Genomic DNA, 22,684 nt, shown 5'->3' on the forward strand with positions numbered 1-22,684 from the left:
CTCTTTTCCATGCAAGACTAATTACCTAGTGTGCTTAGAGACCTTTTCCATGAAGACAGAAATCCAAGTACTCGCCGACTATGAAGACCCACGTGGGTTGCTAGCTTTTTTTGGAGTAGCTTTAGTCAGAGATTTAGTTTGTGTCCTTCCTGCCTTTCTCTAGTGCCATGTGCCCTTAAATAGTAGGGCAAGCCTTTTATGCAGTTTAAACAGAATACGATTTAAAACCTGTATTTATCTTGAAAAGAACTGAAAGAGAAAGCTAAACAAGTATGGAGGGGTCAGCACAGGCCGTCAAAGGCTGAAGCCTCAGCAGAACCAGGAGCTGCAGGTTAAAGAGCTGGAGGTTAGAAGTCTGAGCTTGCACAGCAGACATCTGAGTCAGAGCTGGAGCAGGAATGCTTCACTGTGCCCAGCCCTTTGGGACTGGGGCTTGCACCAGTCCCCAAAGCTCTCCAGTGCCGCCGTGTGGTCAGATGCAGGAGCTACACGTACCAGAGAGCCGTTCTGAAGCATCCCACCTTCCAGGAATATCAGTTGTTAGAGTCCAGGCAGAATAAAGAGCAAGGAAAAAACTGATGTGCCAAGACGAGGAAAACATAGATTATTTAGTAATCCGTTGCTAATTGGAAAGATTTTTGAACGTTTTTAAAAATCTGTTTCATTAAGAAAACCAAAAAATGGGGCTGGTGAGATGGTTCAGTGGGTAAGAGCACCCAACTGCTCTTCCGAAGGTCCGAAGTTCAAATCCCAGCAACCACATGGTGGCTCACAACCATCCGTAATGAAATCTGACTTCCTCTTCTGGAGTGTCTGAAGACAGCTACAGTGTACTTACATATAATAAGAATAAATAAATCTTTAAAGAAAAAAAAGAAAACCAAAAAATAAATCCAAGTCATGTTTCCCAACATTCTCTGGTATACCTCTTCAAAACAATAAAAAGGAAGTTTCCACCAAACAAAACTTCAAAATTCCAAACTCTCCACATGCACTCGTTACATCTTCTCTGGAAAATGTAAGCTTTGTGCAAATTTTTATGGGCTTAGGGTGTAGCTCTGTTGTTCTAGCGTTCAGGAAGCCCTGGGTTCCATGCCCAGCACCAAATACAATGGCTTGGGGGTCGCATGCCGATAAGCTCAGCACTCTGGAGGTGGAGGTTCAGAAATGCAAAGTCATTCTCAGGTATGGAGTGAGTTGGGTGCTAGCCTGGGTAACATGAGATCCTGTTGCAAAAATTAAAAATCTTTATCAAATAGTAGAGATTAAAATGATATATTAATGGGGCTGGTGAGATGGCTCAGTGGGTAAGAGCACTGACTGCTCTTCCAAAGGTCTTGAGTTCAAATCCCAGCAACCACATGGTGGCTCACAACCATCTGTAATGAGATCTGACGCCCTCTTCTGGTGTGTCTGAAGACACCTACAGTGTACTTACATAGGTGTCTTAGTCAGGGTTTCTATTCCTGGACAAAACATCATGACCAAGAAGCAAGTTGGGGAGGAAAGGGTTTATTCGGCTTACACTTCCATACTGCTGTTCATCACCAAGGAAGTCAGGACTGGAACTCAAGCAGGTCAGGAAGCAGGAGCTGATGCAGAGGCCATGGAGGGATGTTCCTTACTGGCTTGCTTCCCCTGGCTTGCTCAGCCTGCTCTCTTATAGAACCCAAGACTACCAGCCCAGAGATGGTCCCACCCACAAGGGAACCTCCCCCCTTGATCACTAATAGAGAAAATGCCTTGCAGCTGGATCTCGTGGAGGCATTTCCCCAACTGAAGCTCCTTTCTCTGTGATAACTCCAGCTGTGTCAAGTTGACACACAAAACAGGCTAGTACACATAGGACAATAAATAAATCTTTTAAAAAATAAAATACTATATTAACGCCAAAGTCCCTAAACTGGAGTGGTTTCTTATGTCCTCGTGGATTTTTTTGTGCCTACTGATAACTTGCTGATGGAAAACTGATCCTTTTATATTTGCAATAGACAAAGCCCACCATTTTCCTGTCCTCATCCTCCAAATCCTTAGGCAAATGTCTTCTTAGGGATGACCCTCCCTGCAAATGTCTGCCATCCAGCTTCCCCAGTGCCCTCCAGACTTGTCCGCTCTCCAGGGTGCTTGCCACGCTTCATGCTATAAATGTTACCACTAAACAAGCTAGGCAGCTGGGCATGGTGGTGCACCCCTTCAATCCCAGCACTCAAGAGGCCCAGAGAGGCAGAGGTCTCAGAGTTTGAGGCCAGCCTGGTCTACAAAGTGAGTTCCGTGACAGCCAGGGCTCTATTGCACAGAGAAACCGTCTCAAAAAAACAAAACAGAACAAAACAAAACAGTTATATAGCCTGTCTAATTACCTTCTAAATAACCACATTTGTGTTCATAGACTAGCACTGGGTCAGTTGGTCAGAGAATCTTCTGACTGTGCACTCTGTGGTGACTGTAAAGACTTGGTATAGGAATAAATTCTGGGCTGGGCAGTGGTGGCACACATCTTTAATCCCAGCACTTGGGAGGCAGAGGCAGGTGGATATCTAAGTTCGAGGCCAGCCTGGTCTACAGAGTGAGTTCCAGGATAGCCAGGACTGCACAGAGAAACCCTGTCTCAACACCCCCGCACCCCGTGCAAAAAAAGGAATAAATTCTGGCCCAGGGGTAGTGGTACATGCACACACCTTTAATCCCATTTACTCAGGAGAGATCCAGGATGTCGAGGGCTACTTCGGGAAACATTGTCTAGGGAGGGGGGTGGGAGAATAAGAATACATGACTGTTGAAGGCCCAGTCTCAGGTGGGACATACATATCACCTTCCCAAGGTTCAGAAAGCATCCTGAAAGGAGAGAAGGATGAGTGTAAGAGCCAGAGGAAGTCTGGGAGGGGCTTCCCTACCTGACGAGGCTGTTGCAATCTTGAGTGGAAAGTACAGAGAGAGCACACTGGTCAACACCATCATCACCCTGTCGTGAAGGGGGAGGAGCTCACGGGGACCCAGCCCTCCATGTGCATTTAATGCTTGGGGGCGGGGGGGGGAGAGATGTTTTGTTCAGTGGTGCAGACACTGGCCACAAACTTCCACCCTACTCCTTTGAGTAACCCTAACTAATTTCCTTCATGGCCTCTGCTCTAGTTCCTGCCTTGGGTTCCTGTTCTGATTTCACTCAGTGACCTGAGAGTTGTAAGCTGAACTAAACCCTCTCCTCCACAGTTGCTTTTGGTCATGGTGTTTTACCACAACAATATAAATCCTAAGATACTAATAATGTTGCCATGACATATTTATATTTTTTCTTTTTATTAATCTTTATTGGAACATGTGTGTGTGTGTGTGTACATAATCCAGTGCCTTCTATGTGGAATAGAGGGATAGAACTCAGATTTTCAGTTTCGCTTAACAAGCACCTTTACCCACTAAGCCATGTCTTTAGCTGTTGTGTATAGGTTTATAGGTGATATCTATTGCCACTTGCTTAATAAATCGTCTTTTGTTGTGCCCACCTAGGCTGGCAAGGAAGACACAACACGGTCGGATTCTTCTCAACAGCCTCTATTGCAGGAATGCCTCAATGCTGCTACGGGGACCCTGGGAACCCAGGGAGGTCTGCTTATATACTCTCAGCCCCCAACCACTCACAGCAGGCCATGCCACCTCACCAGGCACGCAGCTTCAGCCAATCAGGGCGGCAGAGGCATGTCTCCACCAAATATGGACTTGATTACATTGCCAGCATCGTGGTACACCTGCACAGCTCTCACGATGGTCATGGTTTATTTTCAGGTGTATGAGGAAGTCAGGTGCAAGTCATAAGACTTAGCTGCAGTCCCGAGCGCCATCTTGGAACTGCGTCCACACCCACTCCTCACATCTCCCCCCTTTTTTTGGCAGAGAGAATGTCTGTCTTAGATTGCCCCCTGCAGCAATGCCCCTTACCCGTCCTTGAGAGACAAGCAGCATTGATTTGATCGCTGTCTTAGGTTGGTGACATGCCCAGGGAAGTCTTATCTGCCACTGACTACTTTTCTAGCATGCCAAGCCACACATGAGGAGATTGTCCTGTCTGCATGCAGCAGATGCACCAGAAGGCCAGGACACTGATTAATCTCTGGCCCAATTTTGATTGCTACACAAGCCTCATGGGTGAAGGTAGAGGTCTGATCCCCAGTGTGCAAGCATAGGGGCCCTACACAAAACCATCCTTTGGGTTCATCACCCAGAGAGGTCTTGGCCAGCTCCCATGTCGTTTTTCCTGGGGGAAGGGAACTAGGACACTGAACCTTCATGCAATCAGACGTGCCTTCCACAGGATGCCAACAGCAAGCTATCCTCTGTGCAGTGCTTAGCCTTGCAACCCATGGCATAACACAGCATTATTTCTTTAGAGCGGCAAGCCAAATCTGAGATTGTCCCACCTCTACTCTGGCAAAGGCCTGCGCCACCATGGTGGAAGTTCCGGTCTGCACACACTGCATCCAACACATACACCAAACACACAACACACACACTATTACAAGCATACATCCCATGGCTCCCATCAGCCCTGAGGCAAGGGATCAGTGCAACTACCATTCACCCCACATGACAACCATACATATAAGGAGCACTGCCCAAGGTGGAAGGGAATCAGGAATACTCCTACAAAAAGGAAGGGGGGCCCATCTAGGTTGGGAGGGTATAGTGCCATTGCCCTTGGATATACTGGCAGGCCACACCCCTCAAATCCAGGTAGCATTAGCTTTAGTAGATACAGCTGAACACAATCATTCATCTGTGAAATATTTTGAATCATCTGAAAACACAACAATCCCTTTAGCTGAAGCAGCATAGAAAAAAGGCAATTGTAGTGAAGCATTAGATGTAAAGAATTGAGGAAACACTTGAATGCGTCAATGGCATGGGTTTCAGGAACACAGACATAATTCCCCAACGTAGCTCTTCATTTCTCACTAGCGGGAGCATTCCCAGCCACAGGATCCATAGTTTCATCTTCGGTGGGGGGGTGGGGGAGGACGGGATAGAAGTTGTAGGCAGCTTTCATGTCAATCGCTCTGGTACCCAGATTGGATTTTCTTGTTCCTGGGGAAAAGCACAAACAGCTCCTTTCGCCCACGTCAACACCAGTGGGCAATGATTTCCACACCCTTATGGCAATCTGATTCACCTGCACTGGATATCCTGTCTGTTGTTGTGCAAAGCGACCTTGACCAAGCAGCATAATCCTATCCTATGCTGGATTTCCTGCAGCAGTGTTAGCTGCTGCCTGTTCATTTGCAAATTCAATAAGGAAGGCTTTCCTATCTAAATACTGCCCAGGTGAAAGGCATGCCTTCACCAAGACTGCCCAATCGGACAGAGTCATGCAGTGTCTATTCAAGGCCTCTACTTGAGCCACAGTATAGGAGGCAGTTAGGCCATTAGTCCGCATGGATTCAGCCAAATTCCTGATTACTTTGAAATCTAGAGGCTCATGATATCTCTGTCCTGCTTGGCCGGTGAAAATAGGACATCCCAGCAAGGAGAATCTAACCTCTCTCCAAACCTCTGCTAATAGGCAGCTGCCGAGGAGGTATAGGGAGGGGGCATAGAAGCTAATTCGCCTCCCTCCTCTGCCTCGGCTCTTTTGTTTTGTCCTTTCTGTCCACCTGATAACACTGTGTCTCCTTTCTTTTTCTTTTTCTTTTTAAGCCCTTCTCCTCTTCTGACATACTCTCTTGTTGCTCTGTAAGGATTTTCTGACCTGTCTTGACTGCCTGACAATTCAAACAGTAACAGAGTCCATATATCAGAACAAACAAGACCAAAACTACCAGACCTACGCACAAAGGGTCAATAGGAGAAAAAAGCATAACTCACGAACCTTAACTTGTCCCATTTACCCGGGAACCTTATCGTCTCAACCCTTCCTTTCCCTTTCCCTTTCCCCTTTCCCCTTTCCCCTTTCCCCTTTCCCCTTTCCTTTCCCCTTTCCTTTCCTCTTTTCTTTCTCGCCCCTTTCACCCTTTTTCTACCCACACTGGGTCTATGGGCGAGAAAAACATATCCCCCTTAAACCCGGGGATCAATTTGGGAGACTTACCGGTACCACCGTTCCTCAGCTGAAGAGTTCTGAATCCACAAGGTCGTTGTCCTTGGGCCCTGTACAGGCCACCAGATGTTGCGCCCACCTTGGCCAGCAAGGAAGACACAACACGGTCGGGTTCTTCTCAACAGCCTTTATTGCAGGAATGCCTCAATGCTGCTACGGGGAGCATTGCCTCAACACACCCCGGGCACCCAGGGAGGTCTGCTTATATACTCTCAGCCCCCAACCACTCACAGTACGCCATATCATCTCACCAGGCACGCAGCTTCAGCCAATCAGGGCGGCAGGGGCATGTCTCCACCAAATATGGACTTGTTTACACTGCCAGCATCGTGCTACACCTGCACAGCTCTCACGATGGTCATGGCTTATTTTCAGGTGTATGAGGAAGTCAGGTGCAAGTCATAAGACTTAGCTGCAGTCCCAGGTGCCATCTTGTGACTGCTGCCACACCCGCTCCTCACAGTCTTTTAAATAATATCTTTAGTGTCTCTCTCCTCAGCAAGAACTCAGCTCAGAGACTCTGTGTGCCCTGATAACTCACCAGCAGTAGCTTGCATACAGAGCAGATACTTAAACTTTCTCTGTAAACCACCCTAACTGCCTCCCTTCTCTGTAGAACAAGCCTGCTCCCTCTGGGATCTCTCTGTTCCCATTCATTCTGACCCCACCATGTTGCCTAAAGCCATGCTAAAAATCACAACTAGGGCCCCGAATGGTAGTGCTCACCTTTGATCCCAGCACATGGAAGACAAGAGGCAGGTCTGATGTACACAGCTGCACTATATAGCAAGATCCTGTCTGGAGCCCAGGAGTCACCATGGGGATAACAGGATGGCAAATCTTCCAGGTCCTTGTTTCCTCCCAGGTGCCTTCCCCTAGTTGCAGACCTGGTTCTGTCACCCAGGAGCCAGTCCTGTACCTTGGTGTGTATGTCAAGGGACTCTGCTTTGCTCCTCAACCCTAGTTCCTCCAAAGATAAAAAGGAAGTGTTACAGAAACGCGTTCTGAGTGGATCTCTGACATCTGACCTGGGAAATGCTTACCTATCTTGCGTTTTGCTTTAAGACAGCTGTCATTCGGTGTCAGTGTCCATGGTCGCACACGCCTTTAATCCCAGCACTCCAGAGGCAGAGGCAGGTGAATTTCTGAGTTTGAGGCCAGCCTGGTCTACAAAATAGACTCCAGGACACCCATAGCTATACAGAGAAACCCTGTCTCAAAAGATGCAGAAGAGCTGTGTGCTCAGTGACCTCAGATTTGAAAGATTACAAGCCTAGGTTTGGTTTCACGATGAGCCAGAAGGAAGTTTTGACCAGAAGTCTTTTTCTGATAAAAAAATGGAGTGTAACTGTTACATAAAATCTTAAGAAATTTTTTCATCATGAGTCAACCTGTAGAGTCAATGCAGAAGTGCCCACCCTGCAGATGCTCTAACCCCCCCCCCAAACAACAATAGCACAAAACAGACTCACTGAGCTACAGGATTTAGTAGCTGCACACTGACTGAAAGCCTATAGCGTGACAGCCCTGTGCTGAGAAGGTCTTAGCTGAAATACAGGTGAGCAGTGTCAGAGAGGGAACAACCTAGTACGAAGGACAAATACCCTTTGCAGCACAGAAGTTGTAAACCCCCCCTTTCTACAATAATAATAATAATTCCCAGTTACATAATTTTCTCACCAGTTAGACACTAAATATCATGGAAAGGGATTGTGAGGAAGAAGAAAGCCATGGAGAAGTGATGGACTACTGTTCCAAAGGTCAAACTTCAACTCGAAGAAGAAAAATCCATAACAAAGCATCGTGCAGATTGGGACTTGGGGATGTCATAGTATAGGAAACTGTAGTACTCAGGAAACAGTAGGGACCTGAACTCTTGAATTCACTTTTGAACAAACAGAGGAAGAGCCCAGCTCAGGCGGTGATGAGGCGATGGAATGTGGGAGAGGATGGGAACAGTCTAAGTGTTGTGGATGCAGAGAATCTGAGTAATATACCTACGTATTCCTCCTTAGGACAAAGATGCATAGACTAGGAATGTAGGGAAATTGGTCCTTGATGGACCGGGTTATGCCAGCCCCAAGAGACTTGATTGCTAAAGTGGTAAAGGTTAAAAGAAAAAAGATTAAGCTGTACTTAGTAGGGGAGACGTTACTACTGCCAGAGTATTCAGTATACACTTCTTCCCTACGAGGATGGGAATGGTATATTAAGCTTCAAAATTACTGACCCGCCCACCAGCTGGATGTGGCCAATAAAACGTCAAGGCCCACAGTGATTGGCAGTAGCCTGTGAGAACTGGGAATCAGACTTTAGAAACTAGCATGGCAGGCTGGGGCATGGTGCTTGGATTTAGACCTGAGCCTAACAACAAGTCCATCACAGTTGAAGGGACTGCAGTGGCTCTAGGGAGCAGTGCAACCCCAGGATGTGGACGCTGAATGTTTCATAGTAAATATGAAATATAAAAGGATAGATGGAGTAGTGTCTCCCCTAAACTGCTAACCAAATATTTCTCTTTTGATGAAGCAATTTATAGAAGCAACTGGATCATTTCTTAGTATATTGGACTTCACTAGTGTTTCCTTTCTGTGTCCTCTTAGCAACCAAATGCCACACAAGTAGAATCCATGGTGACAAGCCCTCAGAGATTATGTTCAGCATCTCGAGTAATGTTTATTTCTGCAATATTGACCCCTGAGTGTGGTACAGGCTGTAAGAACATCCAGAGAATAGAAAAACAGTAGCTAAGGAGTTGAAAAACAGGCCACTAATGAAGTGGAAATTTAACGGTTCTTTGGAAAGTCAATTGTGTTATATAGTGTTTTACTAAGGCAAAGACATGAAGGACTGCTCTCCTGTCCATCCACGTTTTTCTCTTCTTCTTTTATAAATATGTGCTAAGCAACCCATGAATTTTCACATAAAATTCGATACCTAAGCAACCAAGTCAGAAACTAACGTCACCTTTAGAAAGATTTGCTTTTTTTTTTTTTTTTTTTTTCTTTTCTTTTGGTTTTTCAAGACAGGATTTCTCCATTTAGCTCTGGCTGTTCTGGAACACACTTTGTAGACCAGGGAGGCCTCGAACTCAGAATCTGCCTACCTCTGACTCCCAAGTGCTGGGATTAAAGGCGTAGGCCACCACAATCAGCTCAAGATTTGCCTTTGCTTGGAAATAATAGCAGACCACATTGCTGTCTAAAAATAACTCGGTTTCTCTCACTGATATATTTGACCCTTCTGAAAAAAGAAAATAAGCTCTCTCCTTTACTCTTTTAACATGGGAAGACATTTTTTTTTGTTTGTTTTTCCTGTCTGTGAAGTTGTTTTCCAGATATGTAGCTATTTAGCTCTGTTTTTCAGTATAGGGAGTTCTTGGAAGTGGACTTTTAAAGAGGCAATTCCAAGAATTCTATCTCCAGCTTGCTTGTGTGTGTCTCCTCTTGCTTCTCTAACTCCCCAGCCGCAGCCCTCATGAACTTACTTCTGCTTTTATAACACTCCACTGAGTATCCTGTAGCCAAATGCAGTCAGTGTCAATCTCTTTGGTAAAGAGAACACTTTTCTTACCATAACGTCCACATTCCATTTCCTCTTGTAACACATGTCGTTTTTGGTACATTTTCCAACCCTTACAAATGTCCTTTCTGGTACCACTCAAAAACCTAACAAATTTCATTTCCGGTACATACTCAAAAAAGCTTTCACAAAATGACTGTCTGGTTTTTTTTTTTTTTGGTTTTTCGAGACAGGGTTTCTCTGTGTAGCCCTGGCTGTCCTGGAACTCACTTTGTAGACCAGGCTGGCCTCGAACTCAGAGATCCACCTGCCTCTGCCTCCCAAGTGCTGGGATTAAAGGTGTGCGCCACCACGCCCGGCTGGTGTTGTTTTTTTAAGAATTATTCTTTCATATTAATTGTATGTAAGTCTGTGTGTCCTTTGGAGGCCCAAAGAGGTCATCGGATCCCCTGGAGCCAGAGTTACAGACAGTTGTGAGATGTGGGGGTTGGCAACAAAACTTGGGTCCCCTGCAAGAACAATACTTACAAGAACCCTACAGTGATTTAATCTAAACAAAATCTCCTGGAGCTGGAAGGATGGTTCAGAGGTTAAGGGCACTTATAGCTCTTGCACGAGAGCCAAGTTTGCTTCTCAGCTCCACTGGCACATGGCAGCCCACACCCACACATAACTCTACTTCCAGGGGATCTGAAGTCCTCTTCTGATGTCTATATACATGGTATACATACATACTCAGGTTAAAACACACAATCACTCACCCCCCCCCACACACACACACACTAAATCCTTTGAAATGTTTAAAAGCAGGGCTGGTCAGATGGCTCAGTGGGTAAGAGCACCGACTGCGCTTGTGAAGGTCCAGAGTTCAAATCCCAGCAACGACATGGTGGCTCACAACCATCTGTAACGAGATCTGACACCCTCGTCTGTTGTGTCTGAAGACAGCTACAGTGTACTTACATGGAATAAATAAATAAGTCTTTTTAAAAAAGCAAATGAAGAAACAAAATCTAATACTTACTCTTCGAGTTCTCTGGGTAAGTATGAATAAAATATTGCCTTAAAGTTACCAGATATTCCAAATCCTAGGGACTGGAGAAATAGATCAGCAGTTAAAGAATCTGCTGTGTAATCTTGAGTGCCAGCATTTAGATCCCCAGAGCCCAAGGGAAATGCCAGGTGGGTAAGGTGGCACACCTACAGTTCCAGCTCTCGGAAGGAGGAGACAGGGGATCCTGGGGACACGTTGGCTATCTAGACTTCCATCCTGGTGAGCTTAGGTTCAGGGGAGAACCCGTATCTCAAAGAATAGCATAGACAGCAATGGACGAGGAGCCCTGACATCAGCCTTAGTCTTCAGGGCACTCACACTCACGGACACACATGCCAGTGCACACACACACACACACAAACATGCATGCATGTCCCACATCCATTAATAAGATGAGAAATGCCTATTTAGGATCCATAGTCTACATCTATAGCATATAGTGACAGCAAGTGTTGATGTGAAATGAAAGCTATTATTGTATTTCTTAAAGATTTATTGATTTATGTATGTATTTACTTATTTACTTCTTTATTTATTATATGTATATATGAGTACACTGTAGCTGTACTGATGGTTGTGAGCCATCATGTGGTTGCTGGGAATTTGAATTCAGGGACCCACTCTACAGTCTGCCCCGCTTGCTCTGGCCTAAAGATTTACTTATTATTTTATCTGAGCACACTGTAGCTGACTTCAGACGCACCACAAGAGAGTGTCAGATCTTATTATGGATGGTTGTGAGCCACACTGTGGCTACTGGAATTTGGAGTTTGAACTCAGGACCTTCAGAAGAGCAGTCAGTGCTCTTAACTGCCGAGCCTTCTCTTCAGCCCATATCAGAGTTTTTATAGTCATGTGACATCCAACTTTCTGTTTTGCAAATAATGCACAAAATGCCAAGATGAAACCAACTAAAGACTGAAACAGAGCTCCCAGTCTGAATTTCAGTGCACATGTACAGACATGAACACTGTCTGCATATAGTGTGTCTTCCTGCATGCCTGCTGCATTGCTGAAGGGTCTTATTCACAGTGAGAACTGCTGTACCCAATGGATACAATGAGCACTGTGTACAAAAGGGTGGTCAACTGATCCACCAGAACAAAGACCCAGCTTTCCTTCCTCGCCTCTGCCAGGGTGGCACAGTAAGAAATGAATTTCCCAAAGCCTCAATTCCCTCAATAGAGTAGCTATTGCTATTTCCAAGTGCTCTGACTGCCCAGAACAAGTGTCAGTGTATCCGTGAGAGCAGCTCATGCCGTTCTCTGTCTGTGAGAACAGCCACCCACTCAGTCCCCTTCCCCTTCTCAGCGGCCTGTATTTACCACCAGAGTAGATGACAACAGAGACTGCATTTACTATCATTTATTTTTTATTTTTTAAAGATTAATTTATTTAATAAATGTGAGTGCATTCTCGCTGTTGCTGTCTGCAGACACACCAGAAGATGTTATCAGACGCCGTTACAGATGGTTGTGAGCCACCATGTGGTTGCTGGGATTTGCACTCATGATGTCTGGAACTGCAGTCCGTGCTCTTAATCGCTGAGCCATCTCCCCAGGCCCCAATATATTTTATTGTTTTTATTTTATGCACATTGGTATGGTTTCGTCTTCACATACGTCTGGGTTAGGCTGTCAGATCTTAGAGTTTTAGACAATTGTTAACACACACTTGTAACAGATATTGAAATATGCGGTAATTGAAGATAAATCTTCAAATGAAAAGATGCAGATATTGAAATATGCGGTAATTGAAGATAAATCTTCAAATGAAAAGATGCAGATATTGAAATATGCGGTAATTGAAGATAAATCTTCAAATGAAAAGATGAAAGAAATCCATAAGTATTCTTCCCAAATCATCATTGTAAAACACAGAAAAATGCCAGGAAGCTGCACTATAAGGACACTATATAGAAACATCTTGTAAATGCCAGAGGCACTTGTTGCGCTCACCTCGTCCAGCAAGAAAAACGCAACACGGTCCGATTCTTCTCAACAGCCTTCTTTATCTCAGGAACACCTCGATGCTGCTACGGGAACTCCGGAAACCCAGGGAGGACAGCTTATATACACCCCAGCACTGGGGAGAGCTATGTGTCCTCCTGGGATTGGTCAGTCTGCTGCCCCTTTGATTTGTATGCACCCGCTCGGGAGGGGTTGGCGCCAGATTTGGGCTAGCACCTGCGCAGTGGCATTGTTTATGGCGACAGTGTACAGGAGGCCGGCGCCATCTTTTAGGCGCCCGGCTGCCTACAGGCACTGACAAATGCTTACTTGACTTATCCTCTGGGCTCTGGGCCAGTCGAAATGAGCCTCCCTGTGTGGAGTTTTGTGGTGGCTGTCCGGAGTGTGTCTCCTCTTGTCTCTCTAACTCCAAGTCCCAGCCCACGTGAACTCACTTCTGCTTTTATAACACTCGACTGAGTATGACTATCCTGTAGCCAGTCACTGTCAATCATTTTGGTAAATACATCTCTTTTCATAGCATAACAACCTCGTTCCATTTCCTTTTGTAAAACACCTTCGCCGTTTCTGGTACATACTCAAAAGCTTACAACTGTATTTCAGCCCTACTCAAAAACCTACCACATTTCATTTCCAATACTCAGCACTCCCAATGTTCATCAGAGTTTGTCTGTGCCTTTCCAGTCTCCTAGCAACAATCCCTAGAGATAAGGAAGGTTCTGGAGCAGGGATGAGTTTGAGAGCGATAGGTTTTGTTTGTTTGTTTTATGACATTTATTTATTTATTCATTTATTTATATAGCTCGGGTCTGTTTATATAACCCTGGCTCTTCCGGAACTTGCTATGTAGTCCAAGCTGGCCTTGAATTCAGAGATCCACCTGACTCTGCCTCTCAAGTGCTGGGATTGATGAGATGTCCCACTATGCCTGGCCTAAAATAATTTTATTCATGTTGTCTATGTGTAGATACGCTCTCCTTAGCACACAAGTGTCTGTCAGAGGATCATTTTCAGTTCCCTTTCTACCACGTGACCCTCAAAGATCACAAGCAGGCCCTCTGGCTGGGTGTGGCCAGTAACTTTACCAACTGCGGTATAGCAATGGTCCCTACATCTATCCTGCCCCCTGCCCCCAAGATACACTGCTCTCCTCTCAATCCATGTTTTTCTCTTCTTGTTTTATAAATATGTGCCAAGCAACCCATGCATTTTCACATACAATTCGATACCTAAGCAACCAAGTCATAAGCTAATGTCACCTTTAGAAAGATTTGCATTTGGGGGTGGGGGGTGGGGTTCAAGACAGTGTTTCTCTGCATAGCTCTGGCTGTCCTGGAACTCACTTTGTAGACCAGGCTGGCCTCGAACACAGAAATCCGCCTGCCTCTGCCTTCCAAGTGCTGGGATTAAAGGCATGTGCCACCATGTCCGGCTCAAGATTTGCCTTTGTTTGGAAATAATAGCAGACCACATTGCTGTCTAAAAATAACTCGGTTTCTCTCACTGATATATTTGACCCTTCTGAAAAAAGAAAATAAGCTCTCTCCTTTACTCTTTTAACATGGGAAGACATTTGTTTGTTTGTTTGTTTGTTTTTCCCGTCTGTGAAGTTGTTTTCCAGATATGTAGCTATTTAGCTCTGTTTTTCAGTATAGGGAGTTCTTGGAAGTGGACTTTTAAAGAGGCAATTCCAAGAATTCTATCTCCAGCTTGCTTGTGTGTGTCTCCTCTTGCTTCTCTAACTCCCCAGCCGCAGCCCTCATGAACTTACTTCTGCTTTTATAACACTCCACTGAGTATCCTGTAGCCAAATGCAGTCAGTGTCAATCTCTTTGGTAAAGAGAACACTTTTCTTACCATAACGTCCACATTCCATTTCCTCTTGTAACACATGTCGTTTTTGGTACATTTTCCAACCCTTACAAATGTCCTTTCTGGTACCACTCAAAAACCTAACAAATTTCATTTCCGGTACATACTCAAAAAAGCTTTCACAAAATGACTGTCTGGTGTTGTTTTTTTAAGAATTATTCTTTCATATTAATTGTATGTAAGTCTGTGTGTCCTTTGGAGGCCCAAAGAGGTCATCGGATCCCCTGGAGCCAGAGTTACAGACAGTTGTGAGATGTGGGGGTTGGCAACAAAACTTGGGTCCCCTGCAAGAACAATACTTACAAGAACCCTACAGTGATTTAATCTAAACAAAATCTCCTGGAGCTGGAAGGATGGTTCAGAGGTTAAGGGCACTTATAGCTCTTGCACAAGAGCCAAGTTTGCTTCTCAGCTCCACTGGCACATGGCAGCCCACAACCACACATAACTCTACTTCCAGGGCATCTGAAGTCCTCTTTATACATAGATACTCAGGCTAACACACACACACACACACACACACACACACACACACACACACACACACACACACACACACTAAATCCTTTGAAATGTTTAAAAGCAGGGCTGGTGAGATGGCTCAGTGGGTAAGAGCACCGAGTGCTCTTGTGAAGGTCCAGAGTTCAAATCCCAGCAACGACATGGTGGCTCACAACCATCTGTCACGAGATCTGACACCCTCTTCTGCTGTGTCTGAAGACAGCTACAGTGTACTTACATGGAATAAATAAATAAGTCTTTTTTTAAAAAAGCAAATGAAGAAACAAAATCTAGTACTTATTCTTCAGGTTCTCTGGGTAAGTATGAATAAAATATTGCCTTAAAGTTACCAGATATTCCAAATCCTAGGGACTGGAGAAATAGATCAGCAGTTAAAGAATCTGCTGTGTAATCTTGAGTGCCAGCATTTAGATCCCCAGAGCCCAAGGGAAATGCCAGGTGGGTAAGGTGGCACACCTACAGTTCCAGCTCTCGGAAGGAGGAGACAGGGGATCCTGGGGACACGTTGGCTATCTAGACTTCCATCCTGGTGAGCTTAGGTTCAGGGGAGAACCCGTATCTCAAAGAATAGCATAGACAGCAATGGACGAGGAGCCCTGACATCAGCCTTAGTCTTCAGGGCACTCACACTCACGGACACACATGCCAGTGCACACACACACACACATGCATGCATGTCCCACATCCATTAATAAGATGAGAAATGCCTATTTAGGATCCATAGTCTACATCTATAGCATATAGTGACAGCAAGTGTTGATGTGAAATGAAAGCTATTATTGTATTTCTTAAAGATTTATTGATTTATGTATGTATTTACTTATTTACTTCTTTATTTATTATATGTATATATGAGTACACTGTAGCTGTACTGATGGTTGTGAGCCATCATGTGGTTGCTGGGAATTTGAATTCAGGGTTTCTGCTTGCTCCAGTCGGCCCCACTCTACAGTCTGCCCCGCTTGCTCTGGCCTAAAGATTTACTTATTATTTTATCTGAGCACACTGTAGCTGACTTCAGACGCACCACAAGAGAGTGTCAGATCTTATTATGGATGGTTGTGAGCCACACTGTGGCTACTGGAATTTGGAGTTTGAACTCAGGACCTTCAGAAGAGCAGTCAGTGCTCTTAACTGCCGAGCCTTCTCTTCAGCCCATATCAGAGTTTTTATAGTCATGTGACATCCAACTTTCTGTTTTGCAAATAATGCACAAAATGCCAAGATGAAACCAACTAAAGACTGAAACAGAGCTCCCAGTCTGAATTTCAGTGCACATGTACAGACATGAACACTGTCTGCATATAGTGTGTCTTCCTGCATGCCTGCTGCATTGCTGAAGGGTCTTATTCACAGTGAGAACTGCTGTACCCAATGGATACAATGAGCACTGTGTACAAAAGGGTGGTCAACTGATCCATCAGAACAAAGACCCAGCTTTCCTTCCTCGCCTCTGCCAGGGTGGCACAGTAAGAAATGAATTTCCCAAAGCCTCAATTCCCTCAATAGAGTAGCTATTGCTATTTCCAAGGGCTCTGACTGCCCAGAACAAGTGTCAGTGTATCCGTGAGAGTAGCTCATGCCGTTCTCTGTGAGAACAGCCACCCACTCAGTCCCCTTCCCTTCTCAGCGGCCTGTATTTACCACCAGAGTAGAAGACAACAGAGACTGCATTTACTATCATTTACTTTTGATTTTTAAAGATTAATTTATTTAATATATGTGAGTACACTCTTGCTGTTGCTGTCTGCAGACACACCAGAAGATGTTATCAGATGCCGTTGCAGATGGTTGTGAGCCACCATGTGGTTGCTGGGATTTGCACTCATGATCTCTGGAACTGCAGTCCGTGCTCTTAATCTCTGATCCATATCCCAGGCCCCAATATATTTTATGCACATTGGTATGGTTTCGTCTTCACATAAGTCTGGGTTACGTTGTCAGATCTTAGAGTTTTAGAAAGATTTGCTTTTTTTTTTTTTTTTTTTTTTTGGATTGGTTTGGTTTAGTTTTTCTAGACAGGGTTTCCCTGTTTAGCTCTGGCTGTCTTGGAACTCAATTTGTAGACCAGGCTGGCCTCGAACACAGAAATCTCCCTGCCTCATGAACTTACTTCTGCTTTTATAACATTCCACTGAGTATCCTGTAGCCAAATGCAGTCAGTGTCAATCTCTTTGGTAAAGAGAACACATTTCTTGCCATAATGTCTTCATTCCATTTCCACTTGTAACACGTGTCATTTTTGGTACATACTCCAACCCTTACAAATGTCCTTTCTGGTACCACTCAAAAACCTAACACATTTCATTTCTGGTACATACTCAAAAAAGCTTTCACAAAACGACTGCCTGGTGTTGTTTTTTAAGAATAATTCTTTCACATTAGTTGTATGTAAGTCTGTGTGTCCTTTGGAGGCCCAAAGAGGTCATCAGATCCCCTGGAGCCAGAGTTATAGACAGTTGTGAGATGTGGGGGTTGGCAACAAAACTTGGGTCCCCTGCAAGAACAATACTTACAGGAACCCTGCAGTGATTTAATCTAAAACAAAATCTCCTGGAGCTGAAAGGATGCCTCAGTGGTCAAGGGCACTTATAGCTCTTGCACAAGAGCCAAGTTTGCTTCTCAGCTCCACCTGGGAAATGCTTACCTATCTTCTGTTTTGCCTTAAGCCGGCTGTCACTCAGTGTCAGTGTCTGTTTTCTTTTTAAAGAAAAAAAAGAAAGATACAGAAGAGCTGTGTTCTCTTTGACTTCAGATTTGAAAGATCAGAAGGCTAGCTTTGGCCTCATGATGAGCCAGAAAGAAGTTTTGACAGGAATCTTTTTCTGATAGAAAATGGAGTGTAACTGTTACATAAAATCTTAAGAAATTTGTTCATCATGAGTCAACCTGTAGAGTCAACGCAGAGGCCCCCTCCCTGCAGATGCTCTAACCCCCCCCCCCAAACAACAATAGCACAAAACAGACTCACTGAGCTACAGGATTTAGTAGCTGTGCACTGACTGAAAGCCTATAGCGTGACAGCCCTGTGCTGAGAAGGTCTTAGCTGAAATACAGGTGAGCAGCGTCAGAGAGGGAACAACCTAGTACGAAGGACAAATACTATTTGCAGCACAGAAGTTGTAACCGCCCCCCCCCCCGTTCTACCCCTGCAGCTACGTGATTCTCTCACCAGTTAGACACTAAGTATCATGGAAAGGGATAGTGAGGTAGAAGAAGAAAGCCATGGAGAAGTGACGGACTACTGTCCCGAGGCTCAAACTTCAACTGAAAGAAGAAAAATCAACGACGAAGCATCGTGCAGATTGGGACTTGGCGATGGCATAGTACAGGAAACTGTAACACTCAGGAAATAGTCCGGACCTGAACTCTTGAATTCACTTTTGAACAAACAGAGCAAGAGCCCAGCTCAGGCGGTGATGAGGCGATGGAATGCGGGAGAGGATGGGGACAGTCTAAGTGCTGTGAATGCAGAGAATCTGAGTAATATACCTACCTATCCCTCCTTAGGACAAAGATGCATAGACTAGGAATGTAGGGAAATTGGTCCTTGATGGACCGGGTTATGCCAGCCCCAAGAGCCTTGATTGCTAACGTGGTAAAGGTTAAAAGAAAAAAGATTAAGCTGTACTTAGTAGGGGAGACATTACTACTGCCAGAGTATTCAGTATACACTTCTTCCTTGTTGGGAGGGGAATGGTATATGAAGCTCCAAAAGTACTGACCTGCCCTTCAGCAGGATGTGGCCAATAAAACGTCAAGGTCCACAGTGCTTGCCAGACAGAAGCCTGTGAAACCTGGGAATCCAACCTTAGAGACTAACATGGCAGGATAGGGCATGGTGCTTGGATTTAGACCTGAGCCTAACAGAACAAGTCCATCACAGTTGAAGGGACTGCAGTGGCTCTAGGGAGCACTGGCACCCCAGGATGTAGAGGTTAAATGTTTCATTAAAAATGTGAAATATAGAGGGATAGATGGAGTAGTGTCTCCCCTACACTACTAACCTAATATTTCTCTTTTGACAAAGTAATTGAAGAAGTGATTGGATCTTTTCTTAGTATATTGGACTTCGATAGTGTTTTTTTTCTGTGTCCTCTTAGCAACCAAATGGCCCACACTTGGAATCCATGGTGACAAGCCCTCATAGATTCTGTCTAGCCTCTGTAGTAATGTTTATTTCTGCAATATTGACCCCTGAGTGTGGTGCAGGCTGTAAGAACGCCCAGAGCATAGAAAAACAGTAGCTAAGGAATTTAAAAACGGGTCACTGTTGAAGTGGAAACTTAAGGGTTCTTTGGAAAGTCAGTGGTGTTAGATGGTGTTTTGCTGGGGCAAAGACATGAAGGAACGTTTTGTTAAAGTGGAACCAGGTGTGAAAACCTGAGGTGGACTGTGGGAGGAATATTTCGCTGAAGCAGACACAGGAGAAAGGATGATCTGCTAAAGCAAGCACGTGATGAAGGACTCTTTGCTAATGACACACGTGTATTGGTCTGCCTTACATTGCATAGCTGAGCTGCATTTGCCAGGACTCCATAGAGAGAAATGGGCCAAAACACTTTTGGTGGTCTGCTGCAGTTTCTTGCTGCTTCTTCTGATTCCGGCTGATTGGAGGCACGTTTTGAGGCAAGGCACATGGAAGATATGTGATATTTGCAGGGTATAAAAAGAACTTCACGGAGTGATGGAGACAAAGTTTGGCTTGCTGGTACAGCTAGCTCTGCAACATTTGTGGGTCTCCAGTGTTTGCTGATCTTTGTTTCCCTGAAAGCAGAACAGCAGACAACTGGTATTTCTGTTGGTCCCTCCTGCTGACTCAAGCAGAGGTTGAGGCTTGCCTGTGTCTGCTAGGTGGTATAACCACTGTTGGCAACCAGATTCTACTGAATTGGACTGCTGGTATATCTGTGAAGTGTTTGCAAGTGGATCAAGCTGATGCTGCCTGCATCTGTGAACTGAACTGCCATTTTCCAGACAACACAGATGAGAGTTGCTCCAAAGAACCCTTCTAAACAGGTCCACTTCCCCGTATCCTTTCTTTTCCACTACCTCTCGTGGGTGGTGGGCCTGAAGGGAGGTTAAAGTCTTTAAGAACCACCATTAAAATATTGTTTGAACAAATTAGAGTTACACACTGTGTGGGTAGACAGGGGCATTCCCAGAGGCTGTAAGGTTGTTGAAAGAAAATCTCAGAGCCATGAGGTTAGGTTACTGCCCTCTCATCTGTGGGCCAATATCCTGGCTAGTTTTTATATCAACTTGACACAAGTTAACATCATCTTAGAAGAGGACACCTCAATTAAGAAAATGTCTCCATAAGATATGGCTATAGGCAAGCCAAGAGGGCATTTTCTTAATTAGTGATGGATAGGGGAGGGCTCAGCCCATTGTGTGTGGGACCACACCTGGACTCATGGTCCTGGGTTCTAAAAGAAAGCTGGCTGAGCAAGCCATGAGGAGCAAGTCAGTGAGCAGCAGCCCTCCATGGCCTCTGCATCAGCTCCTGTCTCTAGGTTCCTGTCTGGCCTGAGCTCCGGCTTTGGCTTTCCTCAATGGACTATGATTCAGGACATATAGGCCAAGTAGACCCTAGCTGCTTTTGGTTATGTGTTTCATCACAGAGATAGAAGCCCTAACTAAGACAGCCAAGGGGTCCCTGAAGCATCATGAACTGTAAAGGTTATTGCTTCTCCTGCCCGTTGTGCCTCAACTAGAGTGAGTCCCTTTGGCTGAAGACACCAGATGCTTCAGCTGAAGGACATGAGGAAATCAAGCTTGTACTAAACTAGAATCTCCCTCCCTCTTATCTCCTTTCCTAGTGCCAGATGGTGGAGAACTGTCTCCAACAACTTTGCTTAGCTATTGACCCTGTGTGCACGCTACAGTACTAACACGTCAGGCCAGAAGTTTCCACTGGTGTAATAGCATCACGACTATTTTGGGTGCAACCAATGGCTTTTCTGTTATATTTAATGCTACAACACAGGAGGGAACAAACAGCTGGTACCACGTGATGTCCTGAACACAGGTTTCATAGCACGCCTCCCTGTCCTCCAGTTCTTACATCCTTTCCATCTCTTCCACAATGTTCCTTTATAGCCAGAACTGTTTTTAATCCTTTGTAAGAGCGACTAATGACTTAGGGTCTTGTTCTGTAATCCTGGCTGTCCTGGAACTCTTAGAGACCTGCCTGCCTCTGCCTCTGCCTCCCAGTGGCTCTGCATTCGTCACACCATTCTCCCTTCTATTTTACTCCTGTCTGAGTTGCCTACAACTTACTTCTCTTTCATAACTCAGCTCCACTGGGAATTTTATCTGCTCACGGAAATATAAATCAATACTTCTGGGGAAATAAACATTCTGGCAATCTGAAGTTGCTGACGTCGTCCTTTTCATAAATTAAAATTTAAAACATTTAAGAGTCCCACTTTGTGGCCCTGACTGGCCTTGAACCCAGAGACCCTCCTACCTCTGCCTCTCAAGAGCTGGGATTAATCTATCCCAGCTATAAAAGGGTTTTTTGTTTGTTTGTTTGTTTGTTTGCTTGTTTTGGGGGTTTGCTTGTTTGTTTTCTTTGAGACAGGGTTTCACTGTACAGCCCCGGCTGTCCTGGAACTCTCTTTTTAGACCAGGCTGGCCTCGAACTCAGAAATCTGCCTGCTTCTCCCTCCTGAGTGCTGGGATTAAAGGTGTGCACCACCACTGCCCAGCACTAAAAGCTATTTTTAAAAAGACTCAGGTTAAATATTGATTACTCTGTCAAGAAGGAGATTGTTTTCTTCCATGCTTTGGATTTTTTGTTTATATTTATTTATTTTACTTTATGTGCATGAGTGTTTTGCCTGCATGTGTGTATGTATATGTAGCATATGTGTGCAGTACCCACAGGGGGCACAAAAGCATCCGATTCTCTGGAACAGGAGCCACCATGTGAGTTCTGGGAATCAAACCCTGGACCTCTGGAAGAGCAATGAGTCCTCTTAACTGCTGAGCCATTTCTCCAGCCCCAACATAGTATGGCTTTGAAATATGTATGTAATAATCATAGTCTTTACACATGCTGTTGCCTACACTTTGCTTAGGGTAGGCAGGCCTTGTGTCTTTCATCTGTATGCCTTTGGCATCTACACAGTGCCTGTCTGGCACTTAGTAGTTCCTATGAAACATCTGTTTGTTTCCGGAAGAAACAAAAACTAGTGCTGTGTTTGAAATTTAAACACTTTGAACTAGCTCACAGGATTTTTTTTTTTTTACTCTAAACTTAAGGGCTAAACTAATACTAATAAAATAATTATTTTTTCAAAGAAAGGAAGAGGAAAGCATTTAAAACAAAATAACAAGAGTAAGCAGAGGGTGGCAGTGGGTGCCTATCACCATAGTGCCTGGGAGGCAGATGAAGGGCCCTGCAAGCTTGAGGCTCAGTCTACACAACACACCAGGCAAGCATGGACTGCACACACACACACACACACACACACACACGCGAGGTAATGAATTAAAAGAAGAGAAAACCAGCCCTGTAATAGATTTTATTCGAATGGGTGGTCTTGGGTGGTTATAATGGCACCATTTTAAAGAAGGTCACAGACTCCAGACAAATACAGTGAAGTGTGAATACAGAATAATTGAAGTCCTAATTGTTTTCTGCACTACAGT

At 44.8% G+C, this 22,684-nt stretch overlaps 1 long non-coding RNA gene across 1 annotated transcript; it reads right to left on the reverse strand.

Moving 5' to 3' along the window:
- Window positions 1-2,660: 2,660 nt before the first annotated feature.
- On the reverse strand, window positions 2,661-12,708 carry E330020D12Rik (Riken cDNA E330020D12 gene). Its single transcript, NR_033736.1, has 4 exons — window positions 12,620-12,708; window positions 6,812-7,045; window positions 6,077-6,164; window positions 2,661-5,076 (listed from the first exon to the last, which is right to left on the reverse strand). It is a non-coding gene; the product is annotated as a Riken cDNA E330020D12 gene (long non-coding RNA).
- Between the last annotated feature and the right edge of the window lie 9,976 nt (window positions 12,709-22,684).

The sequence above is a fragment of the Mus musculus genome, chromosome 1 (assembly GCF_000001635.26).
Source record: "Mus musculus strain C57BL/6J chromosome 1, GRCm38.p6 C57BL/6J".
NCBI lineage: Eukaryota > Metazoa > Chordata > Mammalia > Rodentia > Muridae > Mus > Mus musculus.